The sequence below is a fragment of the Macaca thibetana genome, chromosome 16, assembly GCF_024542745.1.
Source record: "Macaca thibetana thibetana isolate TM-01 chromosome 16, ASM2454274v1, whole genome shotgun sequence".
Taxonomy (NCBI): Eukaryota; Metazoa; Chordata; class Mammalia; order Primates; family Cercopithecidae; genus Macaca; species Macaca thibetana.
Window position 1 is genome coordinate 46,415,894 of NC_065593.1, and position 20,591 is coordinate 46,436,484.

At 44.1% G+C, this 20,591-nt stretch overlaps 1 pseudogene; it reads left to right on the forward strand.

Annotated features, from left to right (window-relative positions):
• Window positions 1-1,446: 1,446 nt before the first annotated feature.
• On the forward strand, window positions 1,447-2,023 carry LOC126938386 (60S ribosomal protein L9-like; annotated as a pseudogene).
• Window positions 2,024-20,591: the final 18,568 nt, after the last annotated feature.

A 20,591-nucleotide genomic window follows, 5' to 3' on the forward strand; every position in this document is an offset into this window, starting at 1 on the left:
CACTTCAGCCTGGGTGACAGAGTGAGACCCTGTCTCAGAAAAAAAAAAAAAAAAAAAAAAGAAAAAAGTAAAAAAAAGAAAAAAAAAAAAAACCTTTTAGAAAAAAAATAGAAGAAAATCTTCACGGTCTAGGACTAAGCAAACAGCTCTTAAAGTTGACACCAAAGTACAATCCATAAAAGAAAAATTGATAAATTGGAAATTATCAAAACTTAAAACTTTTGTGAAATAATCTGTAAAAAGACAAAAAGACAAGCTAGAGAGGAGAAAATATTTGCAAACCACTTATCCAACAAAAGACTAGTAAATAAAATATTAAAGAACTCTAAAAATGCAACAATAAAAACACAAATAATCCAATTAGAAAATGGGCAAAAGACATGAAGAGATACTTCACAAAAGTGGACATACAGATGGCAAATAAGCACATGAAAGTTATTCAATGTCATTAGTCAACAGGGAAATGTAAAATAAAACCATAATGAGATATGGCTACACACCGATCAGAATGCTAACATTTTTAAAAGTGACAACACCAAATGTTGGTGAGGATGTGGAGAAACTAAGTCACTCACACATTGATGGTGGAAATGTAGAAGGATACAGCCACTGTAGAAACAGTTTGGAAAATTTTGTGTGTGTTTTGAGGCTGGAGTGCAGTGGCGTGATCACTGCTCACTGCAACCTCTGCCTCCCAGGCTCAAGCGATCCTCCCACCCCAGCCTCCAAAGCAGTATGGAACAACACGCATACACCACCATGCATAGCTAATTTTTTGTATGAGATGGGATTTTGCCATGTTGCTTAGGCTAGTCTTGAACTCCTGGGGTCAAGCGATCTGCCCACTTCGGCATCCCAAAGTGCTGGGATAATAGGTGTGAGCCACCACGCCCAGCCAGCAGTTTCTTAAAAATACTAAACATGGAACTACTGTATGGATTCTTGGGAATTTATTCCAGAGAAATAAAAATTTATGTTCACAAAAAAGAATACATGAGTGTTTATAGCAACTCTAAGTGGCCAAAAACTGGAAACAACTCAAAAGTCCATCAATGGCTGAATGGTTAAAGAAACTGTAGTACATCCATACCATGGAATACTATATAGCAATAAAAAAGAATGAACTGTTGACCCATGCAACAAACTGGATGAATCTCCTGAGCATTATGCTGAGTGAAGAAAGTCAATCCCAAAAGGCTACATACTGCTTGATTCCATTATATATATAACACTCTTGAAAAAAAAAATTGTAGAAATGGAGAACAGATTAGTAGTTGCCAGGGGTTAAGTGGGGAGCAGGCCTGGCACAGTGGCTCCCATCTGTAATCCCAGCACCTGGGGAGGCCAAGGTGTGAGGACTGCTTGAGCCCAGGAGTTTGAGATTAGCCTGGGCAACATAGGGAGACCCAACTCTAAAAATAATTTTTAGCCACGTCTACTGCGAGAATGAAGACCATTCTCAGCAATCAGACTGTCAACATTCCAAAAAATGTTGACATTACTCTGAAGGGATACAGTTATTGTGAAGGGCCCCAGAGGAACCCTGTGGAGGGACTTCAGTCACATCAGTATAGAACTCGGTCTTCTTGAAAAGAAAAAAAAGAGGCTCCGGGTTGACAAACGGTGGGGTAACAGAAAGGAACTGGCTGCTGTTCAGACTATTTGTAGTCATGTACAGAACATGATCAAGGGTGTTACACTGGGCCTCAGTTACAAGATGAGGTCCGTGTACACTCACTTTCCCATCAACGTTGTTATCTAGGAGAATGGGTCTCTTGTTGAAATCCAAAATTTATTGGGTGAAAGATATATCCACAAGGTTCAGATGAGACTACGTGTTGCTCGTTCAGTATCTCAAGCCCAGAAAGATGAATTCATCCTTGAAGGAAATGACATTGAGCTTGTTTCAAATTCAGCAGCTTTGATTCAGCAAGCCACAACAGTTAAAAACAAGGATATCAGGAAATCTTTGAATGGTATCTATGTCTCTGAAAAGGGAACTGTTCAGCAGGCTGATGAATAAGATCTCAGAGTTGTCCAGCTACAGAAACAGGATGCTGGATGATTCCTACCTGTTTGTGATATTTAAATAATACAATAAAAGACCAACAGATTTGGAAAAAATAATAATAATAATTTTTAAAAATTAGCCAGGCATGGCGGCATGAGCCTGTGATCCCAACTATACAGGAGGCTGAGGCAGGAGGATCGCCTGAACCCAGGAGGTCAAGGCTGCAGTTAGCCATGATGGTACCTAGTGATCGCCAGCCTGGGTGACAGAATGATATCCTGTCAAAAAAAGAAATAAAGAAAGAAAGAGAGAAAGAGAGAGAGAGAAGGAGGCAGGGAGGGAGGGAGGGAAGGAAGGAAGGAAGGAAGGAAAGAAGGAAGGACAAAGAGGGGGGAAAAACCCCTCTTTCGGTGGCTGAATCCGGAATGTCACATTTTTCCATTGAGATTTGGTGGTGTGAGGAGCTGGTCTGCAGATAAAGAAAAATGCATCAGACCTGAAGAAAAAAGAAGCAGAGATGAGAAGTAGATTACAACTTGCTCTGTGAGAGGAGGTCTGGATTGAGTGCATTCTATTTTCTTTTCATCAATTCCCCCTCTTTTTGTTCTAGCTATATATATGTGTGTGTGTGTGCATATATACACATATGTATATGTGTGCATATATACACATATATAATTATACACATTTATGTATGTATAGATACACACACACACACACACACACGGCTCACTGCAGCCTCGAACTCCTGGGCTCAGCTTCCCCCAGAAGCTGGGACTACAGGCTGGGACTGTGTATATATATTTTTGAGACAGGGTCTCACTCTGTCTCCCAGGCTGGAGTGCAGTGGTGCAATCATAGCTCACCGCAGTCTTGACCTCCTGTGCTGAAGTGATCCTCCCACCTCAGCCTCCCAAGCTGAAACTACATATGCACACCATCGTGCCTGGCTAATTCTTTTGTGTTTGTAGAGATGGGATTTCTCCATGTTGCCCAGGCTGTTCTTGAACTGGGCTCAAGCCATCTGCCCGCCTCAGCCTCCCACAGTGCTGGAATTACAGGCGTGAGCCACCACGCCTGGCTAAGCTATCTTGTTTTTCGTACAATCCATGGGGTACATGTGACATTTTATTACATGTATATAATACATAACAAACAAGTCAGGGTTTTTAGGGTATCCATCCCCCCAATACAATACATTTTTATTAACAGTAGTCACCCTACTCTGCTATCAAACATTGAATTTATGCCTTCTGTCTAACCGTATGTTTGTACCCTTTAACCCACTTCTCTTCATCCTCCCCTCTGCCCCCAACTTGTTTAAGCTATCTTGAGTTGGTTTCTGGTGTTTCAACAAGATTCATAACGAATGCAACTGCTAATATTCCTCAGTAGTTTGTCAAATACCATTTGGCATCTTCTGTTGTTCAGTCATCGACTCTACATCTACTCTCGGGTCTCCCTGAACTTCTCCACTCCGTCCATCCTCCTCCTCCTCCTCCACATTCAGGGACCCTTTCATAATTCACGTCAGGCTTTCACATACACTATCTGTGATTGTTCCAGTAAGCCTGTGAGCTAGTTCTTGTTCTTATTTCAGTTCAGCAGTCCTTTATCAAGTACCTACTAAGTGCCAGGAACCAAGCTGTAGGGTCCATTCTCCTGTTCTCCCATAGCACGAGTACACAGTCCCTCTCTAAAATCTCTGGGGCTCAGCCAGGCACGGTGGCTTATGCCTGTAATCCCAGCACTTTGGGAGGCCAAGGTGGGTGGATCACCTGAGGTCAGGAGTTTGAGACTGAGACCAGCCTGACCAACATGGTGAAACCCCGTCTCTACTAAAAATACAAAAATTAGCCAGGTATGTTGATGGGCACCTGTAATTCCAGCTACCCAGGAGGCTGAGGCAGGAGAATCGCTTGAACCCGGGAGGTGGAGGTTGCAGTGAGTCGAGATCGCGCCATTGCACTCCAGCCTGGGCGACAGAGACTCCATCTCAAAAAATAAAATAAAATAAAATAAAATAAAATAAAATAAAATAAACAAAATATCTGGGGTTGATGTACAGACTCACTTGAACACGCAGGCCTGGAGGCCCACACATCCATGCCTAATATATTTACGATATGTAAATCAAGTTAATAAGCTACTAAATAAGAACTGTCTTCTGAGCTGCGCGTGGTGGCTCATGCCTATTATCTGAGCACTTTGAGAGGCTGAGACAGGATGATCACTTGAGCCCAGGAGTTCAAGAACAGCCTGGGCACCATAGTGAGACCCTATCTCTATTTGAAAAATAAATAAATAAGAACTGTGCTCTGTCCTACGTTGATAGGTATGGCCAGGGTCAAATTTACAATTTTGGATAACTACTCTGTCCCCTTTCTCTTTGCACACTCGATTCTATCCTTACCTTGAGTGGTTTCATGGGCACGTGTGTGGACATTTTAGTTTGCACAACCAGCCTCTATCCATACCTGCTGCAAACAGCTGCTCTTTGGTTATGTCTTGGGCTTAAGAGTGCATATGACAGTGGTAACCCCCACCCTGCACCCATCCAGAAGGTTGACCTATTAAAGAGATCTGCACAGGCTGCGGACCACTTGGGCAGCAAACTCCAGTGTCTCAGGTACCTGGGACATGGTCTAGAGTTGAGGGGTGCTCAGGTGGTTAGAGGCCCTTCATTTTGCCTCACAGGCCTACCTAATTAGCAAGGGCTATCTAGAAGAAGGGCAAAGTAAGGCCCTCCAAAGTGTGGGGTCCTCTTGCGTGGGTCTAAGAGGAGCCCTGAAATTTAGAAGTGTTTGGTTTTCAGAGAGATAATATGCTCCACACACTGCATATTATTCAATCCCCCAGTGGGGTCTGGGGAGAGCTTAAGCAAATATGTTGGCACTTCTGCAATAAAATACATTGATATTCATTCTAAGAGAATGAAATAAAGACTATAAAGACTATAAATAGTCTTTATAGATGTCTCTATAAATTCCTCATGTCATTTCAAGTCAGATTTTGCCACCACTTGAGTCTGTGCCAAACTTAGAAAAAACTTTTGGCTGGCCTCATGCCTGTAATTCTAACACTTTGGGAGGCCAAGGCAGGACGATCGCTTGAGCCTGGGTGTTCAAGCCCAGCCTGGGCAACATAACAAGACCCCGGTCTCTACAAAAGTAAGAAAATTAGCTGGGCACAATAGCACACACCTGTAGCCCTAGTTGCTTGGGAGTCTGAGGTGGGAAAATCCCTTGAGCTTGGTAGGTTGAGGCTGCAGTGAGCCGTGATCATGCCACTGCACTCCAGCCTGGATGACAGAGAAAGACCTTGTCTCAACAACAACAACAACAACAACAACAACGACAACACACACACACACACACACACACACAACCTTTCAATTTTCACAGCTTTTGAGATTTCAGAACTTGGAGATAAGGAATTATGGAACTATAACAGAGTTGTAATACAGTCATTGCTGTTCAATTGATGACACATTTCTAGCCTTCCTTTCAACTAAGTGTAGCCATGTGGCTAAGCGCTCAGCAAGAGAATATGAGCAGAAGTTATGAGGGCCGCTTTGGGTCTGAACTTTTAGGCACCAGGCATGTATTTTCCCACAGTCTTTTCCCTCTTCCTCCAACCTGGAAGACAGATGTGCCTGTTATCCAGCTTCTGTCAAGCAGATGAGGACAGAGTCCTTATATTTGCAGCACAACAATCTGGAAAGAACTAGAGTCCTCAGATGGCCAGGTGGGGCAAGATCCTTACCGAACTGCACTGCTCGACTCAGGACTGCTATGAGGGAGGGAAATGAGCTTCTATTCCTCCTTAAGTCACTGTATTTTTTTTGGAAAGATGAGGTCTGGCTCTATTTCACAGACTGATCTTGAACTCCTGGGCTCAAGTGACCCTCTGCCTTGGCCTCTCAAAGTGCTGGGATTACAGGCATGAGCCACCATGCCTGGCAAGCTACTGTATTTTTGAGCCTCCAACCCACTTAGTCTTGAACTAATTAATATAAGAGACAAGTGCTGGGCATATTAAAGATGGAAAAGATACAGTCCTTACCCCCAAGGGATGATAAGGATATTTTAAGTAAGGAAAACCAACCCATATGTGGAGACAACTAAATGTGCTGCGTGCTGATGTGGCCGCCATGGAAGAACACAGGCCTACCTCAGGGCTTCAGGGAAAACTTCCTCGAAGAGATGGCGGCTCAGCTGGCCTGTGAAGGTTCAAGAGAGGTTGGTCAGATGAGAAAATGGAAAAGGGTATGTTATGGGTTAAATTGTGTCACCCTCCAGCAAAAGACATGTTGAAGTCCTAAATCCCAGTACCTCGGAATGTGACCTTATTTAGAAATAAGGTCATTGAAAATGTGGTGGCTTATGCCTGTAATCCCAGCACTTTTGGAGACCGAGACAGGAAGATCGCTTGAGTCCAGGAGTTTGAGAGCAGCTTCAGCAACATGGTGAGACCCCATCTCCACAAAAAATAAACAAAATTAGCAAGGCGTGGTGACACACATCTGTGGTCTCAGCTACTTGGAAAGCTGAGGTGGGAAGATTGCTTGAGCCCGGGATGTTGAGGCTGCAGGGAACCTTAGCATACTGGAGTAGGGTGGGCTAGAATCCAATACAACTGGTGTCCTTTTTTGTTTTTTCTTTTTCTTTTGAGACAGAGTCTTGCTCTGCCACCCAGGCTGGAGTGCAGTGGTGTAATCATAGCTCACTGCAGCCTCCATCTCCAGGGCTCAAGAGATCCTTCTGTCTGTCTCCCGAGTAGTTGGGACTAGAGGTACATTACTAACGCCCAGCAAATTTTTGTATTTTTTGTGGAGAACGGGGACTTACTATGCTTTCCAGGCTGGTCTTGAACTCTTGGCCTCAATCCTCTTGCCTCAGCCTCCCAAAGTGCTGGGATTACAGATGTGAACCATCATGCCTGGCTGGGTGTCCTTTTAAGAAGAAGAAAATTTAGACACAGAGACAGACACTCAGGGATAATGCCATGTGAAGATATAGAGACACACAGACTCAGAGACGATGGCCACATGAAGATGACCACATGAGTTTGGTGTTGTGCTATACAAGTCAAGGAATGCCTGGGCCTACCAGGAACTGAAAGAAGCAAGGAAAGATCCTCCCCTGGAAGTTCTGGAAGGGGCATGATTTCAGACTTCTAGCTTCCAGAACTGTGAGTGGATAAATTTCAGCTGTTTTTAAGTCCTGCACTTTGTTATTTCAACCCTAGGAAATTAATACAGGGCGTATCAGGCATAAGCAGAGGCAGAGAGGTGAGAAACAACATGGTGTACTAAAAGAGACTATAGGCAACTCTGTATTTACAGCTATAATGTGCAAGGCAAGGCATGTCCTGCAATGAAGCTGGAGAGTGGAAAAAACCCACTCACTGCATGTATGATACATAATTTTTAAAAACAGGAATGAAAAATGCAAAGAAGAATGATCACCAAAATAACATAGTTCTTTCATGGTGGTAAAATTTTAGGCAAAGTTTACATTCTTTTTATTTTTTTCCTTATTAATTTTTAAAATGATTATGTCTTTTGTTGTTGTTTTCTTTGAGACACGTCTCGCTCTGTCACCCAGGCTGGAGTGCTGTGGCAGGGTCTTGGCTCACTGCAGCCTTGACCTCCTGTGATTCAAGCTATTCTCCCACCTCAGTCTCCCCAGTAGCTTGGACAACAGGTGTGTGGCACCATGCCCGGCTAATTTTTAAATTTCTTATAGAGATGAGATCTCACTATGTTGCCCATACTGGCCTCAAGCAATCTTCCTGCCTCAGCCTCCCAAAGTGATGGCATTACAAGATTGAGCCACCATACCCGACTGAACATGTATTTTTAATGTAATCAGAAAATAATCTATTTCATTTAGGAAAACAAAGGCAGATGCTGCCAGCAGTGAGGACAGTAGATTAGGGGAGCAGGACTAGAAGCAGAGAGACCAGCTAAGAAACTATTGCAGGCCAGGAGCAGTGGCTCACACCTGTAATTCCAGAACTTTGGGAGACCGAGGCGGGCAGATTGCTTGAGGTCAGGAGTTCAAGACCAGCCTGGCTAACATGGCGAAACCCTGTCTCCAGTAAAAATACAAAACTTAGCTGGACACTCCAGCCTGGGCAATAGAGCAAGACTCTGTCAAAAGAAAAGAAAGAAGAAAGAAAGGAAGGAAGGAAGGAAGGAAGAAAGGAAGGAAGGAAGGGAAAGAAAGAAACTATTGCAATTGCAATGTTCCAGATCTGTGAGGAGGGTCTGAGCTCAGAAAACCGAAGTAGCAACAGACAAGAGAAATATTTAGAAGGTGGAATTAGAGAGACATGGTGAATAGCTAGAAGTATTTGGGTTGGCGATAGAGAGGGAGGATTCCAGAATGATTCTCAGATCTCTAGGTGGGGTGACTTGGTAGATGACAGCCCCTTCATGGGGACTAGGAGAAGAGGAGATTCAGGTTTTCAGGGGAAAATGATGAGTTCAGAGGAAGATGGTGAAATACCCGTGGGGGTATCCAAGTAGCAATGTCCTCAGCTGGTAACTTTACATGGTGGTCTGTCCAGCACTCCACTCTAGGTTTCCTCTGGTAAATTCTCCTGCCCCATTCATCTCCATGATTCTCATGGTGGTTTGTTGTGTTTGTAGGACTCCACTTCCCTAGCTACAGCTAATTGGTCAAGGATGGATGCTTGACCCAAAGTTGGGTTTTGTTTGTTTGTTTGTTTGTTTTTTGAGACAGTCTCACTCTGTCATTCAGGCTGGAGTGCAGTGATGTGATCTCAGCTCACTGCAACCTCCGCCTTCTGGGTTCAAGCGATTCTCCTGCCTCAGCCTCCCAAGTAGCTGGGACTACAGGTGCTTGCCACCATGCCCAGCTAATTTTGTATTTTTTATAGGGATGAGGTTTTGTCATATTGCCCAGGCTGGTCTCAAACTCCTGGCCTCAAGTGATCCGGCTGCCTCGGCCTCCCAAAGTGCCAGGATCTCAGGCGTAAGCCACCGCACCCGGCCCTTGTTTTCAAATTTAAAGAGTAGTAGAGAAGACAGGACTGGCGACATAAACCTGGGAATCACCCCACATGGGCAGCAGTTGGATTCACAAAAGGATGAGATTTTCTAATGAGAGCATATAAGAGGAGAAAAATAAAAGTCAGCATAGAATCTACCAAGGGTGCAGGAGAGAGCAGCAGAAGATCTTACAACCAAAATGAAAAGAATGTTCAGAGAAACTGGAGGAAACCAGGAGAGAGGAGAGAATACAGCCCCAGTTAGAGTGGAGGAAACTGGAGCCTGGAGGTGAAGCTAAGAAGCTCACTGATCCAAGACTCAGATTCAGGTCTTTGCTCTTTGCATGGCACCACTGCCCATGGCTTTGATGGTACTGAGCCTCTTTTTTCTTTAAATGGACTTCTAGGGAGACAGTCTGTATAGACAACTTGTTTTCATTTCCCAGTTTCCTTCTCCAAACCTACGCCTGCTCTGAACTGAAGCCTACCTCTACTCTGCCCTCTCGATGTTGCTGTCCTGTGGGTTCATGCATCTGCCTAGGATTTGATATTTTAGGCCTGTGCGCCTGATTAACACAGGGAAGAAGAGCAACAAGGTCCTCAAAAATGCTTTGGACAAGGACAAATTGATTATTGAAGCGGAGTGAGGGTGGACATGGGACTGAAGGTTGCTGAAGCCCCTAGAGCCACATGGGAGAGCATTCAGGGCCACATGCCTATGACATTTTCTCAGAGCCATCGGTTTTATCACATTTATCATTACCCCACATCTTATTCTTAATGTCATAAGTCATGAAGATGAGCCATTAAGCTGGGTTACTCAGTTTGTCTTGTGAACATACCGATAAAAAGACTGTTATTGAATCCCCATGATTTAGAGGATTGTAGGAGTTTCAGGGGATCCAATAAAACCGATGAATTAAGCTCAACAATGGTCATGAGAACTAGTAATTGGCATCACTTGCCTGGTACTTGCATGGTTGGTATGAAAAATGACTCTGTGTTAGAAACTATCTTATAATGAAGGTAGGAGGTGTACACATGTATACATTTCTTCATATTTCTTGTGCATCTACTATATATCAGGAATTATGTGAGCAACAGACTCAAGACAAGTGAGACCTCTGCCCTTCTGGAGCTTGTATTCTAGTGGGCTATTTCCATTTCATACCCCACTGAGGATGTTTCTAACCATTGAAAAATGCCTTTCCCTGCTTCCCCCGTTAGTAGGAGTGAAAGTTCACCCACCAGGATCCAGGCCAAACTGCCAGAAGAGAATAATATACATTCTACATTTAAATTCTCACTACAGCCCTGCAAGGCAGGTTAACATGATAGAAATAGATAGACCTGGGTTCAGAGGCTGGTTCTGCTACTTCCTGCTGCTTGTTCATCTCTCCGGGCCATAGTCTCCTCCTATTAAACCCTCGAGATGATAACACACACAGTGTATGGCATATAAATCCTTGGCATGTGGCATCATAGCCATTCCTATTGAGATCAGCTCATTTTTGAAGATGAGAAACTTGACACAGAGAGGTAAAGCGACTTACCCAACATCATACAGCTGGTAATTGGCAGAGCGGGAACTTGAACCCAAATCTTCTGACTCCATGCCATGTCCTCTTTCCAGTCTCGCATCACTGTCTGGTATAAGGCCAGGAAGTAATTATCCATGTGTTCAGGGATCTATGCTTCTGGAAGGGTGCAGGCCTAGTGACTTAGGAAGGACAGTATGGAGGTAGTGGTCGGGGGGTGGGGAGAATATGAGGAGTCTCGATAGGCTAGAACAAATTAATGGCCGGGGGACAAGTCCAGGCAGATTGGCACGGGCAAGACCCAGCTAGAAGAACCCGATTCAGCCCCGGCCGCTGCCTGCTCACCTGCGGCCAAACACTGACCCCTGCCGACCGCCCAAGGGAAGGCGGCGCAAGGCCCAGCTCCGGGAGTGTTCGGGGGCCCTCGCGGCTGGAGCGGGCGGGGGAACGCTCATCGCGCAGGCAGGAGCCTAGGGGGCTGGGGGTCACAGCGCGTCCCCCTCCTGGAACCTCGAGACCTGAGTGACTGCCTTGGCCACCCAGGGTGACGTTGCATCACCTCCTTCGCTCACCTGGCTTTTGACAAGAGAAAGGGGACAGAGCTGAGGGTTTTCCCTGCCCTGGGCCCCGACCCCAGCATCTCCTAGGTTTCTCCTTGCCGCGCAGCCCCCCACCGTGTTTGAGACTTGAGGCTGGAGGCCTGCCCTTTCTGTCCTGTCTAGGGTGCTGGCCACCTGGAGCAGGTGGGGGGGCGTTTCTAGGGCTGGATTTGAGTCTCGTATCGGGCAGATGGACCAACTCTAGACCAAAGGCCACTTGCTGGGGCTGAGGGGACGCTGTGGCAGTGCCACCAAATACGGCTGCTTCTTGCCCCTCCTGGCTGCTCCCATCCAGATGGGTCCAGAGATGTTGTCCCTGCAGAAGGAGCTCACTAAGGACTCTTTACCTCTTCCCTCCTTGTTCAGAACTGAGAGAGAGAGAGAGAGAGAGAGAGAGAGAGAGAGAGAGAGAGAGAGAGAGAGATGGGGGAGTTCTCTAGCATCCTATGCAGGGCTCAGCATTTTATTCTTTAAGATAAAAACAAGGCAGACAGGCTTGTTAGCAATTCAAATATATTGATTTGGGAGGATTTTTTTTTTTAATTTCAATAATATTTAGAAAGTAACAACATGCTTTCAAGAGTAAGGATTGATGTCAGGTCCTTTATCTTATTCTCTCCAAATCAAGAATCTCCATTTGCAATGGAAGGGATCTGACTCTTAAGTTTCCTGTGAAAAGGGAGGGAGGGAGGGGAGGAGGGAGAGGAGGAGGAGGGTGGAGAGGGGGAGTTGACTGAGCTGACCACTGCTCAGGGTGAGAAGCCTGTAGCCAGTTGCCTGTAGAGTGAAGGCAGTTGAGCCTGACAGGAGTAGGCAACTCTCATTTACAATGCATAAAGAACTTTCTAGTGCATCCTTGGGTCATCTGAACTTCAGTTTGACCCTTTGAGGTGGACCTGGATGCTAGTGCTAGTCTCATTTTCAGATTAGAAAGAGGGAACTTGAGGTCAGGCTTAGTGGCTCACGCCTGTAATCCTAACACTTTGGGAGGCCGAGGTGGGTGGATCACCTGAGGCCAGGAGTTCAAGATCAGCCTGGTCAACATTGTGAAATCCCGTCTTTAGAAAAAATAAAAAAATTAGCCAGGTATCTGACACACACTTGTGATCCCAGCTACATGGGAGGCTGAGGCATGAGAATTGCTTGAACCCAGGAGGTGGAGGTTGCAGTAAACTGAGATAATACCATTGCACTCCAGTTTGGGTGGCAGAGGAAGACCCTGAAGAAGGAAGGAAGGAAGGAAAGAGGGAAAGAAGGAAGGAAGGAAGGAAGGAAGGAAGGAAGGAAGGCAGGCAGGCAGGCAGGCAGGCAAAAACCCATCTCTACTAAAAATACAAAAAATTAGCTGGGCATGGTGGTGCATCCCTGTAGTCCCACCAGGGGCTAAGCGGGGAGGATCTCTTAAGCCTGGAAGGTTGAGGCCGCAGTAAGCCCTGATTGTGTCACTGAACTCCAGCCTGGACAACAGAGTAAGATCCTGTCTAAAAACAAACAAACAAACAACAACAACAACAAAAACATGATAGACCGACTGAAAAATTTACGGTTTCAGGTTCCACATTGCAATTAACCTTTAAGAAACTACACTTGTCCAGTTTTGGTGTGTAATCTAAGAAAAATATCCACAATTATTTGAAAAGGCTATTAAGATAGTCTTCCTTTTTTCAACTACATAACTGTGTGAAGACAGACTTTTTTCATATATTTCAACCAAAACAACCTATCTCAACACATTGAATGTAAATAGAAGCAGGTATGAGAACGCAGCTATCTTCTACTCAGCTCTAGACATTTAACAGACAACAAAAATCCAAAACAATGTCACTCTTCTCACTAATTCTTTTGTTTTGGAAAATACAATTATTTTTCAACTGCTACTTATGCTAATATGTATAGCATATGGTTTATTAATGCTATTTTAAATGAATTAATACATATTTTTAAAATTTCTGTTTTACTTTCTAACATGGTAAATTTAATGGATATTGAATATAAGCACACAAAAACAAAAACAAAATACATAAACAAGAGCTATTTGGGGCTATTTCAGTAATTGTTAAGAGTCTAAAGGGGTTTTGAGGCCAAAATGTTTGAGAATCATGGAGTTATCTATGAAGAAAATATCAACTTTTTTCTCTTTTTTAAATTGAGCTATAATTCATATACCATAAAATTCACCATTTAAAAATATATGACTCAATGTTTTTTAGCAGATTCACAAGGTTGTTCAACAATCACTACTATCCAATTCCAGAGCCTGTGCCTGTGTGCAGTGATTTCTCATTGCTCCCTACTTCTAGCCTCTGACAGCCACAAAGCTCAGTGAATGTGCCTATCTGAATATTTAATATAAATGGAATCATATAATATGTGGCCTTTTGTGACTGGCTTCTTTCACTTAGCATAATGTTTACAAGGTTCATCCATGCTGTAGCTTGTATCAGTACTTCGTTCCTTTTTATGGTAGAATAATATTTCACTGCATGGATAGACCACATATTTGTTTATCCACTCATTGATTGATAAACACCTGGGTCGTTCCCTGATATGGTTTGGCTCTGTGTCCCCACCCAAACCTCACCTTGAATTGTATTAATCCCCACATGTCAAGGGTGGGACCAGGTAGAGGTAATTGGATCATGGGGATGGTTTCCCCCATGCTGTTCTCGTGATAATGAGTGAGTCTCAGGAGATCTGATGGTTTTATAAGCATCTGGCATTTCCCCTGCTTGCACTCACTCCCGTCCTGCCGCCCTGTGAAGAAGGTGCCTGTTTCTCCTTTGCCTCCTGTTTCTCCTTTGCCTCCTGCCATGATTGTAAGTTTCCTGAGGCCTCCCCAGCAAAGCGGAACTGTGAGTCAATTAAAACTCTTTCCTGTATAAATTACCCAGTCTCAGGCAATTCTTTATAGCAGTGTTAGAATGGACTGATACATTCCCACTTTTTGGCCATTATAAATAATGCTGCTATGAGCATTCATATATACTTTTTTTTTTCTTTCCTTTGAGACAGAGTCTCATTTTGTTGGCCAGGCTGGAGTGCAATGGCACAATTTCGGTCCACTGCAACCTCCACCTCCCAGGTTCAAGCAATTCTCCCATCTCAGCTTCCTGAGTAGCTGGGATTACAGGTGTGCGCCATCATGCCCGGCTAATTTTTGTATTTTTAGTAGAGATAGGGTTTCACCATGTTGGCCAGGCTGGTCTCGATCTCCTGATCTCATGTGATCTGCCCACCTCGGCCTCCCAAAGTGCTGGGATTACAGGCATGAGCTACTGCGCCCAGCTACACATTTTTTTTTTTTTTTTGAGACAGAGTCTTGCTGTGTTACCCAGGCTGGAGTGCAATGGTATGATCATAGCTCATTGCAGCCTCCAACTCCTAGGCTTAAGCAATCCTCCCACCTCAGCCTCCCCAGTAGCTGGGATTATAGGCATGTACCACCACACCCCGCTAACTTTTTATATTTTGTAGAGATAGGATCTCATTATGTTGCTCAGGCTGGTCTCAAATTCCTGGGCTCAAGGGATCCTCCTGCCTTGGCCTCCCCAAGTTCTGGGTTTGTAGGTGTGAGTCAATGCTCCTGGTCTCATGTACAAGTATATATAATGTTCTCAGTTATCTTGGGTATATAGCTAGCAGTGGAATTGCTAGGTCTTATGGTAACTCTATGTTGAACTCTTTGAGGACCTGCCAAACCGTTTTCCACAGAGGCTGCACCTCTTTATATTCTCACTAGTAATTTATGAGGGTTCCAATTCATCTACATCCTTGCTAATACTAGTTATTGTCTTTTTGACTATAGCCATGGTAGTGGGTTTGAAAGTTTTGATTTTCATTTCCCTAATAGTTAATGATGCTGAGTTTTTTTTTTTTTTTTTTTTTTTTTTTTGAGATGGAATTTCGCTCTTGTTGCCAAGGCTGGAGTGTAGTGGTGCAATCTTGGCTCACTGCAACATCCACCTTCCGGGTTCAAGCAGTTCTCTTGCCTCAGTCTCCCTAGTAGCTGGGATTACAGGCGCCTGCCACCACACCCGGCTAATTTTTCTATTTTTAGTAGAGGCGGGGTTTCACCATGTTGGCCAGGTTGGTCTCGAACTCTTGACCTCAAGTGATCCACCTGCCTCGGCTTCCCAAAGTGCTGGGATTACAGGCATGAGCCACCATGCCTGGCCGACGCTGAGTATCTTATCATGTGCTTCTTTGCATTTGTATATTTTCTTTGGAGAAATGCTTATTCCAGTCATTTGCCCAAATTTAAATTGGGTTATTTGTCTTTTTATTATTAAATTTTAAGAGCTCTTATAGGCTGGACGAGGTGGCTCACTCTAATCCCAACACTTTGGATGGCAGAGGCGGGAGGATCCCTTGAGGCCAGGAGTTCAAGACCAGCCTGGGCAACGTAGTGAGATCTCGTCTATACAAAAAAATTTAAAAACTTATCCAAGCATGGTGGTGTCACCTACAGTTCCAGCTACTCGGGAGCGAGGTGAGAGGATTGCTTGAGCCCAGGAGGTGGAAGCTGCAGTGAGCTATGATGATGCCACTGCACTTTAGGCTGGATGACAGAGCAAGACCCTGTCTCAACAACAACAGAAAACAGCTCTTCTATCTTCTAGACACAAGATCCTTTCTAGATCTATGATTTGCAAAGATTTTCTCCCATTCTGTGATTTATCTTTTAACTTTGATAGGGCCTTGACACTCAAATTTTTAATTTTGATGAAGTCTAATTGATCTATTTTTTCTTCAGTTGATTGTGCTTTTGGTGTTGTATGTAAGAAACCATTGCTTAATCCAAGGTAATAGAGGTTTACACCTATGTTTTTTCTAAGAGTTTTATAGTTTTAGTTCTTTCTTTCCTTTTCTTTCTTTCTTTCTTTTTTTTTTTTTTTGACAGAGGTTTGCTCTTGTAGCCCAGGCTGGAGTGCAGTGGCACCATCTCAGCTCACTGCAACCTCTGCCTCCCGGGTTCAAGCGATTCTCTTGTGTCAGCCTCCTGAATAGTTGTGATTACAGGCATGCACCACCATGCCCGGCTAATTTTTTGTATTTTTAGTAGAGACAGGGTTTCACCATGTTGGCCAGGCTGGTCTCGAACTCCTGACCTTAGGGGATCCGCCCACCTTGGCCTCCCAAAGTGCTGGGATTACAAGCGTGAGCCACCGCACCCGGCCTAGTTTTAGTTCTTATCTTTAGGTCTTTGATTAGTTTTGAGTTAATTTTTGTAGACAATAAAAGATAGGAATCCAAATTCATTCTTTTGCATGTGGCTATCCAGATGTCCCAGCACTATTTGTGGGAGAAAAAATTATTTCCTCATTTAATTATCTTGATACCTTGACCATAAACATACAGGTTTATTTCTGGACTCAATTCTATTCCACTGATGTACATGTTGATCTCTGTGCCAGTACCACATTGTTTTATTACTGTAGCTTTTGAAATTGGAAAGTGTAAGTTCTCCAACTTTTTTTTTTTTTTTTTTTTTTTTTAGACAAGATCTTGCTCTTTTGCCTAGGCTGGAGTGCAGTGGCACTATCTTGGCTCACTGCAGCCTCAGCCTCCCTGGGCCCAGGTGATCCTCCCACCTCAGCCTCCTGAGTAGCTGGGACCACAGGCGAGCACCACCACACCAGGCTAATTTTTGTATTTTTTTTTGTAGAAACTTTTTTTTGTAGAAATTTTTTGTTTTTTTTTACCACATTGCTCAGACTGGTCTCGAACTCCTGAGCTCAAGCAATCCACGTGCCTTGGCCTCCAAAAATGCTGGGATTACAGGCATGAGCCACTGCACTGGGCCAAGTTCTCCAACCTTGTTCTTTTTCAAGATTTTTGCAGCTGCATAATAGCAACTTTAATCTTTTTTTCATGCCAGGTGATGAGTACATGGGTGTTTGTTATATCATTCTCTTCACTTTTCAGTACTAGCAATGTACTAATAGAAAGGATGACATCTAAGTGTATAGCAATTAAATGACTTAAATGAGTTAATAAATGTAAAACACAGAAAAGTATCTGGCCCCCTCCATACTGTTAGTTGCTGTTGTTGTTATTCTTTTAAGTGAAAATGTTTAAAAGCATCTTTTGCTACTAGACTATCTGGGTTCAAATACTGTCCTGTCACTCCCTGATGGTGTGATCTTGGGCCCGTTATCAAACCTTGCCAAGTTCTAATCTGTAGAATGCGGATAATAACCTTAGTCTCAGAGAGTTGTTGTAGGGATTAAATGAGATAAAGACACAATTAAATCAGATAATGGAGATTATAGGAGATGCTTGAACCCAGTAGGTGCTAAACTATTATTTGCCTTCCTATAAGTCTGCAGGGAGCGATCAACTTAGTGAAAAGCCTAGAAATCATTCCACAGAAAGGACATGAAAGAAATGGAGCAGGAAGCTGTTTTTAAATATCCAAAAGCCAGATGTGGAAGATCTTTTCTGTGTACTCCAGAGAGTGCCAGGGCTCCTGAATTTCAGGAAGCCATTCTGGCCAGTCATCCCCAGCCCCCATTCTTCTGGGAGAGCCCTTAATGCTCTGTGATCATCGTGCCAGCACTCCCCAATTCGGAATTATAATTATTTAGGTCTTAGACGCCCCCATCGGTTGGTCCCATTCCATAAATATTTACAAAGCGCTTACTATCTGCCAGACACTATGTGTGCTACACCCTGGGACTCCTGGGTGAATGAGACACTGCTCGTATTCTCCAAGTCACAGTCCAGCAGAACGCCAATTGGTGAAAGTTTGGAGGAGCCCCATTTCTGCTCCATGTAGCCGCTTGCAGTCTCCTCCTCCTTCCGTAAAAGCCTTTAGTTTCAGAACCAAGGCAGCAGATACTTCTCTCCAGTAAATTACCAGACCCAAAGAGAAAGTTTCAGGACCGGCAGTCCAAACACTTCCTGGCAGAGGTCCCAGGCCTGGCAATACGCGGCTTTCTGAGCGAGGAGCACCCTCTAGTGTCCGTCCACGGTAAGGCGGGTCCAACGTAAAACCTTTCAAACATCCCTATTTATTGCGAAGAATTTCTTCGCTTAATTGAGTGCTGCTCATGGTTAAGCTGCTTTCAGGTCTCCGCTATAAGACAACAACATTGACAGTTTAAAAAATAATAAATACCATAGTTGCCAACATCTTTTGAGCACTTACTATGTGCCAGGCCCTGTGTTAATTGTCTTACATGGCTTACCCAGGAGGCAGGTACTATTAGGATGATGATGTCCCAGATATTGATGAAGAAACTGAGGCAGGTGGGGCAGCCAGCTCAAGCAGTCAGACTCCATAACCATGCGCTCAATTTTTTGGTTTACTGTCAAAAAGAAGCAACAACCAGGGGCAATACCAAGATAGTTCTAGTCAAATTTCTCCTGGTTATTTGGGCGAATTGTAATTTAGCTAAATCCAGCAGATTTATGTCAAAATATCAAATATGGAATGATGATGAGCCTTTCTCATGTTCATACTGAAGGGAGTAGCAAGAAAAAAATCTAGACTAGGGTTTTCAAACTGTGGGTTGTAACTCGTTGATGAGTTGGGTAAACAATTTAGTGGATTTTTACTAGCACTTTAGAAATTGAAATAGCCGGGCGAGGTCTGCAATCCCAGAACTTTGGGAGGAGGCCAAGGTGGGCAGATTACTTGAGCTTAAGAGTTCAAGACCAGCCTGGGCAACATGGAGAAACCCCATCTCAAAAAAAAAAAAAAAAAAAAAAAAAGCCGGGCATGGTGGCGTGTGTCTGTAATCCCAGCTACTTGGGCGCTGAGGGGGAAGGACTGCTTGAGCCCAGGAAGTCAAGGCTTCAGTGAGTCGAGTTTGCACCACTGCACTCCAGCTTGGGTGACAGAGAATGACCCTGAAAAAAAAAAAAGAGAAAGGAAGAAAGAGAGAGAGAGGGAGAGAGAGAGAAAGAAAGAGAGAGAGAAAGAGAGAGAGAAAGAAAGAAGGAAAGAAAGAGAAAAGAAAGAAAAAAAGAAAGGAAGAAAAGAAAGAAGAAACTGAAATACAGTCATGTGCCATTTAGCAAGAGGGAAACATTCTGAGAAATGCATGGCTAGGTGACTTTATCGTTGTGATAACATCAGAGTATACTTACACAAACCTAGATGGTATAACCCACTACACACCTAAGTTATATGGTGTAGCCTTTCGCTCCTAGGCTACAAACTCATCCAGCATGTTGAGTACTGTATACTGAATGCTCTAGGCAACTATAACATAGTGGTGTTTGTGTATCTAAACATAGAAACGGTACAGTGAAAATATGGTATTATAATCTTTTTTTTTTTTTTTTTTTTGAGATGGAGTTTTGCTCTTGTTGCCCAGCCTGGAGTACAATGGTGGGGTCTAGGCTCACTGCAACCTCCGCCTCCTGGGTTCAAGCGATTCTCCTGCCTCAGCCTCCCGAGTAGCTGGGATGACAGGCGCATGCCACCAAGCCCAGCTAATTTTTGTATTTTTAGTAGAGACAGGGTTTCTCCACATTGGCCAGACTGGTCTTGAACTCCTGACCTCAGGTTATCCCCCTGCCTAGGCTTCCCAAAGTGCTGGGATTACAGGCGTGAGCCACTGTGCCTGGCCTGGTATTATAACCTTATAGGATGACTACCATATATGTGGTTCATTGCTGACCCAAACATTGTTATGTATCACATGACAGCATAACAAATCAGGACTATACTAGCATGCATAACGAGGCAGTACATATTCTCCTGCCCCACCTGCCTCTCTCTCTCCACACACACGTGATACATGATATATATTTAAGTGACTCAAATCTTCCATCCAGAAACCTTTCAAGAAGGTTCCACCTGGCAGCCCACTCCTATCCTGAGGTTACTGATTGCCTTAGGCAGTTTGAGCTGCCATAGCAAAAATATCCCAGACTGGGCAGCTTAAACCACAAACACTTCTCAGAGTTCTAGAGGCTGAGAAGGACAAGGTGAAGGCGCTGGCAGATTTGGTGTCTGGCGAAGGCCTGCTTCCTGGGTTGTAGATGGTCATCTTCTCAGTATCCTCACATGGCAGATGGGAGTCTCTTTTATAAGGGCTCTAATCCCATTCATGAAGGCTTATGACCTAATTACCTCTCAAAGGCCTCACCTCCAAATACCATCACACTGGAGATTCTATTTCAACATATACATTTTGGAGACAGATAAATGTTTGGTCTACAACATTGATGAAGCACTACATCGTTTGCATCTTCTCTTTCAGCCAGGGTGAGAAGCAGCTTTCCCACCCAGCACAGTGCTGTGGATGTGTGGATGCTTTGCTGATTGGGTTGGAGGCATGCTAGGCCCCTGTCCTGTCACTCTCCTCTGCCCCAGCACACAGCAGCTCCCCAGTTGCTCCACTGATCCACCATCATTTCTCCATAATTTTGTATGCACTCCTTGTCCACACATATATGAGCCTTTACTTA